The following is a 16,867-nucleotide window of genomic DNA, read 5'->3' as shown; positions in this document are numbered from 1 at the left end:
CTGAGCCTCCACATTAGTTTTTTTTTACATTTAAAAAACCTAGAAAAAAGACGTTACCTAAAAAAAGAAAAAGTAAGTCAGTACAGATTTATCTTTCAGTCCGATTGGACACACGGGCTGACAGGAAGTGCACAGAGGCAAAGTAAAACATTGACGGCAGTTCTTAAGGCTTTTAATCAGTATAGACACCATCTTAAAAGTTGTTGAACACAACCGTCATCATCAATTATACTATCGAGACCTTCGCCAAGAGAGATTATCTGACATCTACCACGACTGTAACCTTTAATGTTTGTATGCTACTTTAAGGCCCGGCTGATGTGGGAGTTCGATATCGATATTGGAAAGAGAAGAAATCCGATAACGATAAATCGACCAAAATCTTCCTGGGATCTATGTTCCATCTGGAGAGATAATATACATATTTATTGAAGTGGTCTTTAAGATGGTCACTCTTCTGGAAAGTAACAGTGCGTCACTTTGTTTGCAGATTGATGATGATTGTTGTAATCCACATAGCGCCCTCTGCTGGTGAAAGAGAACTGCGAGTTTAATACAATGAAAACTAAAATGCTATTTAATGGGCAAATCTTGTCTGTGATGAAATTACAGATGAAGATGCTCATATTGGCCGATATGGCCTGGCTGGAGCATAAATAGTTTCGGGGAATATTGTACATTTTCTGTATATTAGCTTTGTTCTCTTTTGAGACAAACAACTTCATCCATATATGTTTAGTCTGCTACACAAAGGCAAGGACACAAATCCAAACTCTGATTGTTTGATAAAGCTTCAGTAAAGACATTTAGACACAAAACACAAGTATTTTGTTCTTCTTTATTCTCTAAAACATCAGGGAGCTTATCCAACAGAGATTGCTCAATGGGAGGTTTTGGCACCCAGAAACAGAGTCTAAAATCGCCCATGCTGAAATCTAAAGGTGTGTGTCAGGGAAAGAATTGGCATGAGATTTTTCTCTTGTGTACGAAAGGAGAGTGAGCAGCTTTTTAAAAAAAAACAACAAAAAAAAATCTATGAGAACACGTGACAGATGAACAAGTGAAAAATAAAACAGGTTATTTGGAGACGACACATTTCCCCTCTGACACCAGTTTCTTCACATCTGTCAGGCTGATTTGAAAGCATATTTAAAGTCTGGCCCCAACAGGGGGGGTCAAACAAAAAAAACTGCCTCTTGATGACTCCTGATTTAGGGAGCCTAAGATAAAATAAAGAAGTGATGAACGCCAGCCTCAAACCCTCTATTCTTATATCTTTTTTTTGAAGGTTTATTTTTGGGCTTTTAAGGCTTTTTTATGTAGGTATCAACTCAGTGGATCGAGGCAGAAATCAGAGAGAGAGAGAGGGGGGGGGGGGAGAGAGAGAGAGACCACAGATTTGCACCTCTGCCGGTCACTTGGAGGGCTTCAGCCTCCGTACATGGGGGCTGCACACTAACCACTTTACCATTTTGGCCCCATTTCTGTTTGTGAACGGACGTGTTGGCATGAGATTTGTTTGTGTACGAAAGTGAAAAAAGTCTCATAAAATCTATGAAGGATGAAACGTTGACAGAGAGGGAAGTCACTTGAAAGTTGGCAAAAGAAAGACAGACTTACTTTTTTAGTAGCACTGCTGATTTATGAAGCGTACGTATAACAATAAACCATCTAAAGCTCATGTTGATATACGGCTCAGTGGGATTTCCATACTGTGCTTATAAAAAGCCCATTTGTGTCGCATTTTCTACCTAAAGTTCTGCCGTATGAGGCATCTGAGGAAAGGAAGGCGTAATGGAGCCGTTATGGGGAGACGGATGATAAAAGGTGGAGGTGGAAAAAAAACCCTGAGCGAGGAGATGAAAGCGGCAGAAGGAGGGGATTGTTTCTGATAGGACACTTCACTGCTGCCTTTATTCAGCTGTCGGGAAAGAAATATTGTAAGTGCTCTTTAAGTGCAGCCATTTCTTTCTCCAATGATTGGACAAAGTGACGCTATCTCGTTCACATACAGGATGTTAAGACTCGTAAATCCCCCCCAAAAAAAGAAAGTTCTTTATACTCCAAAGTAATGACTTGGTGGTAGAGTATATATTCTGTGCCATCAGATTTAAGACTGTGAGAGGAGGGAGGGAAGGAAGGAAGAGAAGACAAAACTAAAAAGTAGAGCGAGTAAGAAGGCAGCCAGACGGACACGTTTCACTTACCAGTAAATGGAATCTCAGACTGAATAATGAGAATTGATCATTGTGCAAAAGAAGAGGGCTTGGACGGGAAAGATCTGAGAGTGAGATCATTGAAACAGATGATTGAAGGGAGGCAGGAACACTTCATATGATGTAGCTATTGTTTGGTGAAACTCAGTCTTGTAACCTAAGTCTAAGGTAGCTTGGTAACTAATTATTGTTTCATGATTTGTTTGAAAACTTTAATCGTCTCCCATGAAAAGTAATTAAGAAAGCGTTTCACTGTCTTCCTTCACTGTCATCACTCTCTCTCTCTCCCTCCTATCGTCCAGCAGGTAAAGCTGCTGTACGATGAGAGCGCGCACACTTGTTTTACTTTCAGCTGTAGATCTCTGCTTTACATCCATCCATCATTCTTCCTCCGCCTATCAGAGGTTCGTTACTTGGTTTGCGGTGGCAGCAGGCGAAGGGAGTCGGCCCAGCTCCTCCTGGGAAGTGTTCCCGTGTGAGAGCCGGTAACAGCTAACTCTGGGGTCTCCTCCCAGTTTGATGTTCCTGGAAAACCTCCAAAGGGAGGCGTCCACAAGGTCTCCTCATCGGATGCCCAAACCTCCTCTCATGGCTCCTTTTCAAGCCATGAGAGGAGGTTTGAAAAGGATGGCTGTCATCCTATCAATAAGGCCGAGTCTCGCCACCCTCCCCAGTAAACTCCTTTCAGCCGCTCAGATACGTGATCTTGTTCTTTGGGTCACTCCTCAGAGCTCATGGACACATGTTAGTAACATGGAGGATTTTTTCCTTCGCTCTAGTCAGACTGCAGACGCAACGATTCTTTGTACACATATCAACAATTCCTTTCAGTAATTTATCATGACGTTGAATTCATGAAATGATAAGCTAGTCTCGTCCAGTGAGCTAGCTTTGTGTGAAATGTCTTCCTCTTCACTCTTTGCATTCAGGCCTTAGTGACGTAAAGTCCCTTTGTCCTGTCATCGCTCTCCTCCACTGACCGACCACACGCTCATGTGCTGTTTGAGACTTGTTCACTTGTAGTGACTTCTCAAAGTGACGGGCTTTAAGTAAAGTGTGTTTGAAGACTAACTAGTAAACAGCCTATTCAATCTCCCAATATGTTACTGCCCATTTGTTTTTATTATGTGTGACTCAACAAATGATACAAAAAATGAAGAAAAAAAGTCCTTTCACTGCTTACTGACTGTTTTTACTGGTTTACATGTTTTGTGGTATGTCTGAGAGAAACGTAGCTCTTCGTTTGCCTTTCGCGGACGTCCAGCATAACAACTGTCCCTCGATGGAATAACTGAACAGTGAGGAATTGTTCTGTAAGTACCCACCTGGTGCTACGACTCATCACTGCTCAGCATGGACTTTGACTTTGACTTCATACAGCGCTGACCAACGACGGGACATGGTGGAACGAAACGATAAAAACAAAGTGAAGAGAAATATGGCTCCCTCTGTGTAGAGCCGCCTCATTACCTCTAGTCATGTGACTCTCTCGCTCATTATTATTTAAAGAAAAGAGATACCACGATGTAAAACATAGCCTGAGGAAAAAAAAGGAAACAGTGCAAAATAAAGGAAGGAGCGTTGGCGTCCTGTGGGCTTCTCATCAGGTTAAGATGTTGTTCGTTGTGTTTGTAACCTTTGATGAGGCAATCCGAAAGGAATCATGATGCAACCTTTCATAACACCCAAACTATAGATCATTTTAGCACAAGACTCCACCTAGTTAAGCTTGAATAATTCACCGCAGTCCCATTCTTTAATCATCAATTAGTAATGAGACCTAATTAAATGAAAGTCTCTCAGTGCGTGTGTGTGCAGGTGTTTGGGGAAGAAGTTCTTTGTGCTGCGCAGGATGGGCGAAGGTTGCTTGGGCTTTATTTATAGATTATTGTGTGCAGAGAAAGAACAATGAAATCCACTGTACTGCAGGCTCAGGGCTGCTGTCTCCACACACACACACACACACACACACACACACACACACACACACACACACACTGAGGGCTGAAGCTTTAAGACCTCTTCACAGCTCGTGTTTTGAGGGGGCTGCAGAAATATTCTTGCAGTGTGTTGGCAAAAACTTTTTTATATTTTTGAAAAAGTTACTGTCCACCTGAAAACTCACTTTGTCTTTAATGTGATCTCCTGCACTGATGTGTGTATCTCACAGTGCACCAGCTGTGCTTGTGTCAAGTAGTAAGGGTATTTTATCAGCTATTTGGCCAATCTGGGAATAAATTCCTTACCAATAGATTTCTTCATAAACATGTTCATAAAGATGTCTTATAACACATAAAAAAACATTTAAATCCAACTCCTGTAGGAAAATCCGTGAGAGCGGCTCAAAGTCGGGGTACCTGGAATAGTACCTTATTGGTACGATATACTTATTGGTGAAAATTTGAAAATGTTAACCTTTGCTTTTGGTAGCTTGTGAGGGGTCAAACCAGGGATTCTTCAGGATTCTGAATCCATTGCAAACATTTGTTTTCCCAAAAATCCATTCCTTGGTGGAGAAATGGCCACGCCCACTTTTACATGTAAATTTACAATAGCTCTATATGTTGATTTTAATATCTCGAATACTAGTTAAAAAATATACTGCACCACATTGCTAAATGTATTTGGGGTCCAGCTCTGAGCTTTCTTCACACTCTACTGTTCTTAAAGTGGGGACTGGGACCCCCTGGGGGCTTATGAGACACTGAGAGGGGGTGCGTGCGTGCGTGCGTGTGCGCACATTGTTGCAGATCTATAAAGACACGTGAGGAGAACGATCGAGTTCATGGCTCTTTATGAAACTGTGAGATGCTTTAAAGGAATATTGTCCTTTTTTTGACTGATAAAAATGCTGATAAAAAAGAAAATAAATAAAATGATCGCTGGATAAGGGCTTCAGAAACAAACAGTCAATGCAGACAGTCAGGGACGCAGATTAAAGTGCAGGTTGAGTCATTAAAGTGCCCAAACTTCACTCTCACTTCAACTCTCATTGCTGTGTTGGTGGTCGCACATTTATCCTCCACTATTTGATTTGAATGTCTGATTTCTGTAAAGTAATAAAGGATCTCACCAGAACAATAAAGGGAGTAACCGGGCCTGAGCATGCTTACCTCTTGAACATAGCATCGTAATCCAACACATACATCTTTAGGTGATCATGAAGCATGCTTCGTTTACATACAAATACAATGGACTCGCTGCACCTCAGAGAACAGCAGCTGCTTTACTGATTTTCTGGATTATTGTGGAGTCATTTCAGTCAGATGTAGACAGATCACTCCCTGATTTATTCAGCATGTGTACCCAACCTGTGCATGTTTGTCATGCATGAAGTGTAACACACTTCTTCAGAGCGTGCCATGGACAAGGACTCGCACTAGTCAAACCAAGGTGACTTTAGGGCTGAAGCGTGCATTGGCACTGTATTGGATCGCCCGGTGTGAGAGCCTTCAGTCTCTGCTCGGTGTCAGGAGGGGGGATATTTCATCGCAGTTCAGTTCAGACGTTTATCGTTCCTGGAAGGGAAATTTGATTTACAGCAGTGGACAAAAGTCCCATGTGATTAAAAAAAAGACAGGACGGTGCGAGAAAAAAAATAAATCTAGGTTGTTATGACCTCTGTTTCGTTTTGTGTTGCTTCAATCATCAGATTAAAAACTCCACAGCTTTTTCTTGCAGTGATTTAAAATGTGGGGATTGATCGTACATCTGCCTCTGAGACCTTGGCCTGGACTCTCGGACCCCTGAGTTTACTGTCCAGGTGGGCTGATTTAAAGGTTCCAAGGGGGAAAACAACCTGTTCTTATTTCAACACTGTTTGGCATCTTTAATGTTTTCACAGTGTTTTCTCCACTGTTAAAGGATCAGTTCCATTATTTGTTCTGTGAAGTGGCTGCGATGTGATAACTTTGCTCGTATAGTAAAAGAAAAGCAGCAGTAATGGAACCAGTGTTGTCACCGTGACGTTCAGTTTCGTCACATTAAATCTGCACAGAGAAGTGCAGGGCTTGGTTCAGGAATCGCTCCCTCGTCGGTTGAGAAAACGAATGTGTGACCCGCTTTTGCACCTCGTCGCCGCTCAGCAGGGGAGCGAGCAGTCGACTCAGAAGTTAGATCACACATTTCTTCTCACTTGCCCTGCTTTCCCTGACTGTCTCACTCTGGCAAAATTACAGATGAATCGAGTTTATGAGACCCACAAAAAAACACACACACTCACAGTCGGGCAATACTCATTTGAATTCCTCCTGAAGCAACATGTCTGATGTGTTTAATTGGCCACCGGGGAGTTTTTGGACGGACCCCACTTGTTGTCTGTCTGTCTCTCTCTCTCTCTCTCTCTCTCTCTCTCTGTCTCTCTGTCTCTCTGTCTCTCTCTCTCTGTCTCTCTCTCTCTCTCTGTCTCTCTCTCTCTCTGTCTCTCTCTCTCTCTCTCTCTCTCTCTGTCTCTCTCTCTGTCTCTCTCTCTCTCTCTCTGTCTCTCTCTCTGTCTCTCTCTCTCTGTCTCTCTCTCTCTCTCTCTCTGTCTCTGTACTTCGTTGTACTTCTTCCTCCCTAACATTTTATTTTTTAATATCTCCCACCTCCCTCCGTGTGAATACTGATTAAATCCCAAATGTCGGCGGAAACAAAGATTCTCGATTTAAACTCACCGTACTCACTCGCACAGCAACCCAGAACACAGTATTCAAAATAAGCTGACATCTTCAGTGAAATCATTGGTTATGGTTAGTAAATATGATTCTTTATGTATGTTTTATTGTACTCATTTATACTCATTGAGATTAGAAATCTCTTTTTCAACGCAACTAACGGAGCGAGACAACGAGCAGCCAGCCACACAAATACAAAAACACATCCACAAATAAGAGATCTGAACAGCACATGTTTGTCAGGGTCCTCTACAAACATATCAGGGAGAACCTTTTCATTTCATATCTGCAAAATATTTTCGACCCTGACTTGACATCCATGACTTCAAAGCTTCTGTGAGGAGTTTTAAGCTTATGAAAGAAACTGAAATCACTTTTGATGTCTCTTAATGACCTAAAAAAGCAAATAAAACCACCTGCATAAAGATGGAGTGTTTCTGGAAATGTGTTTTTAATGTCAGAGATTGCTGCCAAGAGCTAGGTGCCAATTTCCACGTCAGAGATTCTCTGTATTTGGCTTTTAAAAGAAAGCAGGATGACAAGTAGTTTTCACAGTAGAAAGGTTGAAATCGATCCCAAAGGGTTCAAATACTCCAACACCCAGAATGCACTGGGCTCGTAGCCCCGAATGTCTGAAGCTAATATGGCAGAGTTAAAATGATTTTAAGAATCAGATTCATTTACCACACAAGGGATTTAACTGAGGTCGACTGTGCTCTCTCTGTACCATGGAAACATTAAATAATAACAATTAACTACAAATAAAAACAGGTAATTAAAGACTAATGTGTATTGCATAATGTGTATTGTGCATTGATGAGTAGTGTATAAGGATAGTGAAGGTATCTTTTTACAGTATTTACATAACAGAGTGTGTGTAGATGATCATTGAAATTAAATATTTGTACATTCAAAGTGACAGTTTAGTTCCGGGGTTATTGTAGTTGTAGTTCTAAAGGCAGGGGGAGCTTTCCTTGCACTTAACCCACAAAGGGCAGTGAAACTTTGTTTTTATTTTATTTTTTTATACTCCTTTAATTTAAGATAAGCTGCATACATTGAATTTGTCTCCTCACTATATACAAGCAGATGCATCTTTTTGTAGAGGTCGAGTTGCTCTTGCAGTGTGATTAACAATGCTTTGGCACTGTATCAGGCGCCCTGTTTGTGAAGCTCGGGATCAGAAACCTTACGGGCAATTAAAGCAAAGTAATGATGGTAAGAAATCAGTGTCAGTGGTTCAAAGTGCAGCTTTACTTTTAGTGTTGACTTTAATCTTAGGGGACACAATCTCTCCTAATGAACCATAATGAATGACCCCCTGACCCCTGTTATAAAAAGTCATTAACTATGTCATTGTTGTGTGTCCCTCCATTCATTAGTTTGCTATGCTGGGAACACATCTTATGAACCTCTTGCATTATTCCTGCGTATGCAAATTCCCATCTGGTGTGATTATCTCTGTGAGTCTTTGTCAGTTTCTGAGACCTCTGTTGGTGCATTCATCTCTTATGCAAAAAAAAAAAAAGTTTCAAACTGCTAACCTCTAAGAACCCGAATTAAACAGCCCTGCCGAACTGTATGATAATTCCTAATTATAAAGTATATCCACAAAGTTTCCAAAGACTCTGAATCTGTCAGGAGGAGTTTCAAGGAGTGTGTTTGAAAAGTTCAGAATATTTCTCTACATTATTACGTTTAATGTAGTCCTGTAGCCTTGAACTCTGCACAGCCTCATTAATGTGCATTCAAATGATGTCATGCTGTTGTCCGACGTGTGAAAAATACAAGCTTCTGTTAAAGGTCAGTTAAAACTCAGGGTTTCTGAAAAGTTGAAGTAGAAACACCATCTGTGTTCAAGACAAACTGAGCTTTATGATATTTACATATTATTATTATTATTATATTATAGAAGGGTGGCATTGGTTTGCATATGCACAGTAACATGACCTGTTTAAAAGTACAAGTATTATTTTTCCCACAGTTGTTAGCATAGTATATAACATTGTAGAGTCACTCTGGGATGACGGTTTTCCACACACAGCCTGGAATATTCTTCCTCTCTGATGGCACCACATTAAGACATGATCCTCAGTAAATGATTCCAGATGTCTTCCAGGACCAAACTTCTCACTTAAGCTGTTGTAGGTGCCAGATCTTCTTTGGGATCTGCTCAAGGTCCTACTAGTGATCTTACACAATCTGACTGACTGCGTCATTCAATCAATCTTTATTTGTACAGCGTCAATGCACAACAGGTGTTATCTCGAGACACTTTACAAAAAGCAGGTGGAGGACCTTACTGTTTGTCTGTTAACATTAACAAAAGAGCAGGTAACAAGACCATGCTCATTGTTATGTTTACAGAAAGCAGGTAAAGGACCTTACTTATTGATATATTAGAAGAGCCCAGTTTAATCTGTCACAGCGTGGCAAGAAAAGACTTCCCTTTAACAGGCAGAAGTCTTCAGCTCATGACTGAACAGCCGTCTGCTGAACTGTGCTGGGTTTGAAAATGGGAGGGTGGAGATGGGTAGGAGGTTTGTTGTTTGGGCAGGCCATCCTTACCAGGAGTCCCGAGGAACCGAAGACAGCTCAGGAGCTCCTGTTTGAGTGATGATGTAGCACATTGTAATTGGCTGTTTGTCAGACGGTGAATATGGATGAATGCTATGAACCTATGGAACATTTTTATCACAATTGTTCCACATTGATTTAAGACAAAATGTCACAAGGGTTTAAATATATGAGGGCTTGAATAGGGCTTTAGAGACACCCGTGCTCTACCCGGACTTCTACTGGTGGTCTGTTGTCTCATCTGTTATCTACAAACATTTTAATGGATAATTTTCGTCAAAGATTTGTGACTCCCTGTGGTTTTATACCTCAGTTTGTACCCAACAGGAAATTGAAAAGCCTGAATCCATTTCTCACTTCGACATGAAGGACTCAAGGAGTGAGGCAGACACAGTTTATTGAACAGCTTTAATTAAATTTCAAATAAACACCAGATTTTTATTTGTATTCCCTAATGAAAAGGAGCGCTCGGTAAGGTCCCACTCCCCCAATTCATCCAAATACTGTTTTTCTTCTGATGAGTTACACACCACGCATGGATACACACGACGTGTCCCAAACACCGCGGAATAAGAAGCCTAATAAGACTCTGATCTTTCAGGTCATAGCTGAATGTCAATAAAGCTTCATCAGGAATACAGACAGATGTATGAAGTTTAAGGAACTTGTATACTGAAGCTTTGTCACTGTTTATATTCTGTCTGTGTGTTCAGACTGTCTTAGTGACTTAATTAACTAAACGAAGGAGTGAAAGAGTAATCTCTTTCCATAGGGTACAGATAGTGGGTTTCCATGGTTACAGCCCTGTTGCAGAGCGAGACTTTCTGCTTGCAGTTTATAAAAATGAAGACACTTGAATTCAGTGATAAATAACCCATTATCTTCTTTTTGAATAGGCTGCTCTTTGACTGTGGCTGGGATTATTTCCCCCTCTCGCTAGATTTCGTTTCACATTTTCATTTTCTCTCCTGGTCGTGTCACTCCATGCTGCTGGTCAGGACTATTTCCCCCCTTGTTGGCCATTTCTGTGAGTACTGTTGAAGTCAGGCTTTTTTCTCTGTGCTAAAGCCGATCAGACACGTGAAATCTAGGTTGTTGTGGGGTTTTTTCCCTATACCAGAAAAAGACGTAAATGTTTTCAGACTTCTTTATTTATTCAATTACTATTATGGTAGAGGTCTTCAGTTATATTGGGCGATAAGAATCCTTCATTGGATAACATCAGCCAAGGGATCCATGTCATTATCAGAATCAGGAATATGTTTCTTTGGTTGGTGCAGTTGCTCTTACACACAATATATCCGTAGAAATGTCGATTTAAAGGAAGCTGCTGCCTTTTCTTGTCCTTACAGTTTCAGCAGCATAACACTGAGGCCAGGAAGCTCACAGGCCAATGCATTAGTCCGACAATGTAACATGTGACAATACTCAGCCAATATAGTTGAGACAGTGCTTCCAGCCTGGCGACCATCACCGACAGGCTTCCGATGCCACCCAGACTGAGTGCATGAATATTTACAGCCCGTGGTGCAAGCTCACCTCAATCTTTCATTTACTCTTTGCAGCAGAACAGTATTTTATCTTATTATTTAAGCTGTTGAAGCTGCAGGGCAAATTGAACGGATGTGAGAAAAGTAGTAGTAGGTGCAGCTGTAGTATTTAATGAATTGATTGAATGAAGTATTGATGAACAGGGACAGAGGAGAGGTAAAGCTCCAACAAACAAAAGGAGACAGAGAGACTTTGGTAAACAGAAGTCAGTGTGTTGGTGCAGATGAGGGTAAGAAGTGAGGATTGTGTAACACAAATATGAATCATATTTACACCATGGTCTTCCATTGAAACCTTCATCTTTGATTTATGTTGATGGCGATGGTGGCCTGTGGTGTATGAAATTGCAGTGGAGCATTGTTTTTTTTTTTCTGTTTCTGTGCACAGACAGAAAAGAGAGTGAGGGAGGTGTGTGTGTGTGTGTGTGTGTGTGTGTGTGTGTGTGTGTGTGTGTGTGTGTGTGTGTGTGTGTGTGTGTGTGTGTGTGTGTGTGTGTGTGTGTGTGTGTGTGTGTGTGTGTGTGTGTGTGTGTGTGTGTGTGTGTGTGTGTGTGTGTGTGTGTGTGTGTGTGTGTGTGTGTGTGTGTGTGTGTGTGCGCGAGATCAGGCACCTGTAACAACCAAAATGGCTGCATTTTATCGTGCCTGCCTGGTGCCATCTGCAGCAGTGATTGAAATGGAAAGTGAGCGAGGGCTGATGGAGGGGAACCGTGAAAAACAATGACAAATGAGACAGCAAGGTTAGGAGGAAAAAAAATGGAAGATAGCAAGCAGAGAGGAGGGATGGGAAATTATCTGAACCTACCGAAAAAAATCTCTAACTTTAACTTTTCCTCACAGATGCAGGGAGGAACGCTGCGGAGTGAACAATAGAGGCTGAATGTCTCACACTGCGAGCGTCGTGCACCTGTAATGCTTTCTCTTTCATGCTCATAAACACTCTGTTATATACCTGATTAGAGGAGAGGATGAACGAGGTGACTGAGAAATACTCCAATAAATGGAAAGTGCAGGAGCTGGAGGAAAAAAAGCAGGAGGTGGGGGAACAGATTATGAGAGGGTGATTGGGCAAAGTAATTGGAAACGCTCGGTTCAACCATGACAGCTGCTAATAACAGATGCTTCGACTGCAGGATTGTGCTGACGCTTAATTTTAAAAGTGATAATGAGAGAAAAAAGAGACGGGAGATTGAAAAAAAAAAACGACACGCGGGTCGACCGGAACGAGAGTTGACTCATCCAGGTGGGTTAATGGCATGCTGCTGAGTACGTGCTTTGTGACAGCAGCAGTTTGGGAGAGTAATTAGAGTAATGAAACATGGAAATAAAACCTGGAAGAGGAGTCCAACAGATCTGATAGATATGCACCCGGAAACAGGCTGGCTGGAAGATAAATTGCAGTGACCATGCAGTGACCGAAATAATGGAAATTTCCTCTCAGGTCGCATTCGTATCAAGAAGGAATATTTGCATGCATGTATTTGATTGGTCAATTGATCAGTCAGGCCAAAGTCAAATGAAAGAGAGGGCTGACTTGTTGACACTCCTGAAGCCGGTCTGTTACCCTGTATAGTGATACTGATCGTAATTAACCCCTCTTTATTACCTTCATCCTGCTCTGTAGTCTTCCTCAGGACAAAAAGTTTGTTCATAATTCAGAACAAAAGAAGATAAAAAACAAACAGCATGTTAAGTTGTATTCCATTCATACCTGCATGTTTCCATTTATTTTGCTTATTTCTTCTTGCATTTTTCATTTTGCTCTTTTTTTTTTCCTTTGGAAAGCACATCGTGTTTCATTGCATATGAAAGGGAACCATAAAAAATAAACTGTCTTGGTTTATCACGTTGAGCAGTGCAGAGTGTCAATAGTAATAATCGTACTCGCTGCAGCAAGGATGGCTGCTTGGAGTGTCAGAACTGTCTGCCATTGACGCAGACTAATGCATGAGGTCTGGGTTTTATACCGAGGGGGGGCCTGAAAGCTGCTCGCTTTTGGATGGATTCGTACTTGAGTTATTCATTGTTTTGTTCAGTTTTTCTGACACAATGAAATGTGGAGGTGAGACCAGACGAGAGCACTCAGCAGGAGGCTGAGTGAGAGAAGATTGAAATGTTCCAGCACTTTTTATCACCTTTGTTACAGAAAGGAGAGCGGCAGGGGGCTATAGGTTGATAAATGCACGTTTTCAAGTATTTGATGGTATCACACTTACAGGAGAATGACGGGATAATAGTTGGACCTGAGGCATAAACTGGAGAAAGCAAAGGTATAGAACATGGGGGAGGTGATTGGCAGTCAAACGTGTTGAGCTCTAGTCAAAGTCGGGACTGTGAACCGTGCGGGAGAAATGTTACAATTCAGAAGAAACACGAGCAGAACAGAAAACACTGCTGCTGTACAGGCGATCTCTTGGCTGATGGAAAACATGTAACATTACAGCTGCAGCATATATGTAGAATCTTGTTTAAATCAATGCACTCCAGATGAACCTGTGCCCTGCAAAGCAATGAACCGTGATCTTTGTGGAAAGGAGCTTTGATGCAATGAATCATTGAGCAGAAGATTTCACTGACAGCCGTGTGGACTGTAAAGGACGGTGGGTTCAGATACTGCTGAAAATACTGACAGCCGTTCCCATAAACGACTGAAGTCTTGAAAAATGAAATGAAAAAAAAAACTGCTCTCAGTTGCATTGGATGCACCTCTTGATGTGAAGGGACAGAGGCTGGCTTCATGCTCTAATTAATAACATCCTTTGGCTTTAATGACACAAAGAAGAACAGAGAAACTGAAGGAAGTGTAACTGAGTGGAAAAACCAGCCAGCTTGTAAATCTGGAGCTTGTTAGGCCTCAGACGACAGCAGCAGTAAATGTCAGGGTTTTTTTTTTTGGAACGTCTGCTTGTGTGACGGTGTGCATCTGGATGCTGTTTGTCACTGTGGTTTTATACCCGGAGGACAAACATCCAGTGAGAACAGTCAAAAGTAATGAGAAAGCACCAGGCCAGCTCCAGGAGGAGACGTACGTGTGTTTGCAGCTTATATAGAAGCAGAACATAAAAAACAGAGAAACAGACTAAGTGGCCCAGTTCTCTCACTTTGGGTCAAGGTTGGGGGCTCGGTGGTATGCGTTGCCGTAACAACCTTCAGCTGCTTGCTGCCATGGCGATGTATCAAAAATTGATATGCTGGATGGTTTCTGGGGAGAAACTGAAGCAGGTTCTTCTTGTGTTTAATAAAATGACAAAAGATTGCTGGAGCTTTGTGTCACTGAAAGAAGAAACCAAGGTGAAAGCTCCAGTGAATGAGCTTGTTATGTGACAGACTGCAATCAATACTGATGAAATATGTTTTAAACTCGGGGATATTTCACAGACGCAACATCTCGTTCCACTTCAAACCATCCGACATCTTGAGACTTGCTGTTGGTCCACCCCAAGGACAAAACGCCCAGACAGAAGAGAAGTGCTTCACAAACATGTGGTGCAGCGTAGGAGAGGCACAGAACACTCACAGTGCACATCCTGGCCACAGACGACCGAAGCTTTCAAAGGGGTCTGAAACAAGCCGTCTATGTCGAGGTGGAAAATCGGCCTTTAACTGGAGATTATTGCTCTGTGACTGGGATACCATCTAACACCAACCTACAATACTGTTTTTCAATTCTCTCTGAAAACAGCTAAAGCTCCAGTCCCGCCCAAGCAGCAAGCCGCCTTAAAAAAAAAAAAAAGAGGCCAATATGGAAGTGCTAACTTCTGCAGTCTGTCGAGTCAGGCCTTTTGTTTTGAAAGGATTCCCGATGAGTGATACCTGTGACAATTACACGTCAGCAGGAGGATCTTTTTCATTACAGAATACTAATCACACTCACACAGGAAAAGACTAGAGAAGAGATTAAAGGTATCGTCGGGTCCACAGGGGATGCCGAGCTCGACACGAAATGAAAGTTTCTCACAGGAGCCTGTAAAATGGAAGAGGAGGTGAGGCTGAGACAAAGTCTTAAAAGTAGACTATTTTCCTTATTGATTGTTCTTATTCTTGATTTATTGACTAACAGATGAGACAAATAGGACCTTTGTTGCTCTGATCACCTTAAAAAGTTCCTTTAACTTCCAAATTAGAGCAAGAGAAGCAGCACATCCTGACAGACACGAGCGCTCTGTCGACAGTTTCTTTAGACATTTTGGACTCAAACAAGTCTGAACATATTTACAAATGATTCTCCTGTAGATCCTCACCTCACTCTTCTTCAATCATGAAACTTATCTGAGCAATAATTTAGTTTAAGACATTGAGGTTGTGTAGTGACAGCCAGCTGCATGATTAAAGATGTTATTTATAAAGACCTCGCAGTCTCACTAGAACTAACAGAAGAACAGGTGGGATTAAAGAAGTCATTTTAAAATGAGTCTGTTTTTAGCAGACAGAAGTTTTTTTTTTTTTTTTTTTCCAGAAACGCGTTGATTAATTAAACTAACAAAAACACCTGTCACTGTGACGTCATCAGCTATCAGCCTCTATCGCCATGGCGACAAAGCTTGAAATGTGATTTACCATCCTCTTCATTTAATACCAGATGTCTTGTTAGAGAGAGGATGTTTTTCAGGATGACGACTACCTTCCACACGAGCTCCACAGTTGTTGTTTGATTACTTCTGTGCATGAAGCGTCACACCAGCAGGACATCAGGTCCTAATAAGTAGCACATCATTCATCAGGAAAACCTAAGCTCCACGTGTTTACATACATTAACAAAATAAACAATGTGGTGATGCATAATATAGCATCTAGAAGCAGATTGTGCAGAGCTTTGAAAATATTCCCCACAGGTGCACGATCGTCTCTTTCAGCGATCTGAGGCCAGTTTGTACGCTCAGTCTGCTCAGCATTCTGCCTGAAGCTCTCAATCTGTGTCCTGACAGTGAAACATTTATATCTCAGCACGAATGACACTTTTCAGGAAAGGATTCAAGTAAAAACAGGACAAAGTGGAAGTGGGTTTTATGTTTGACCTTGTCCGTTCTGATGGACTCTCTGAAAGACAAACTGAGAACAGAGCGAGATCAGATGAAAAGAGGAAAGAAATGGAGCAGAGTTTTACTGAAACAGCAGCAGCAGAGAGAAAAAGGAGCGGCTGTAGACAAATAAAAACCAAAGAAAGAGACAGTTTGGGTGAGCCAGAACAGTCTGCCTGGAGATAAGAGGAGAGGAGAGTTAAAAAAAAAAAAAAAAAAGAGGGCGAAAGGATCAAAGTGAAAAAGGAGAGAGGAGGATTAGAGATGTCGATATGGTCAATGAGGCTAATGGCAGTAAATGACATTCTGTCTGTTCTCTCTCTCTCTCTTTGTCCCTACAGTTTCTTCTTGGAGGAGGAAGCCAGACTTCAGGCCAGACATGGCTGTCAACTCCCTGAAGGGCACACAAATGATCGCAGGCATTTGATCATGAACTAAACACCTACAGGAAGCAGCTGTTTGTGCCTTAGAAACACACACACACACACACACACACACACACACACACACACACACACACACACACACACACAGAGCTGGTTGTTCATGCAGCAGTATCACGTTGAGTGTGTGTGTGCAGGTGAGCAAGGCAGGTGTTTTATCAGTCATCAGATGAACATGTGCTTTGCAGACATCTGGCATTAAGTGGGCGCTGCAGGGGTCGAACCCTGGGATTACAGTTTAGGAGATTAGAGCTGAGCAGCAGTCACCTCCGGCTCTGCAGCCTCATGAAACTTTCGCCGCAAGCCGATAGGGCATGCACAAACACACACACGTACACACTGCAGCACAGCTGTAGAACACAATTAAATTAGTGCAACTGGCAGACAGTGTGCAAGCCAAGCTTAAAA

This window comes from Symphodus melops, assembly GCF_947650265.1.
Source record: "Symphodus melops genome assembly, chromosome: 6".
Lineage (NCBI taxonomy): Eukaryota > Metazoa > Chordata > Actinopteri > Labriformes > Labridae > Symphodus > Symphodus melops.
This window is presented reverse-complemented; position numbering follows the sequence as displayed.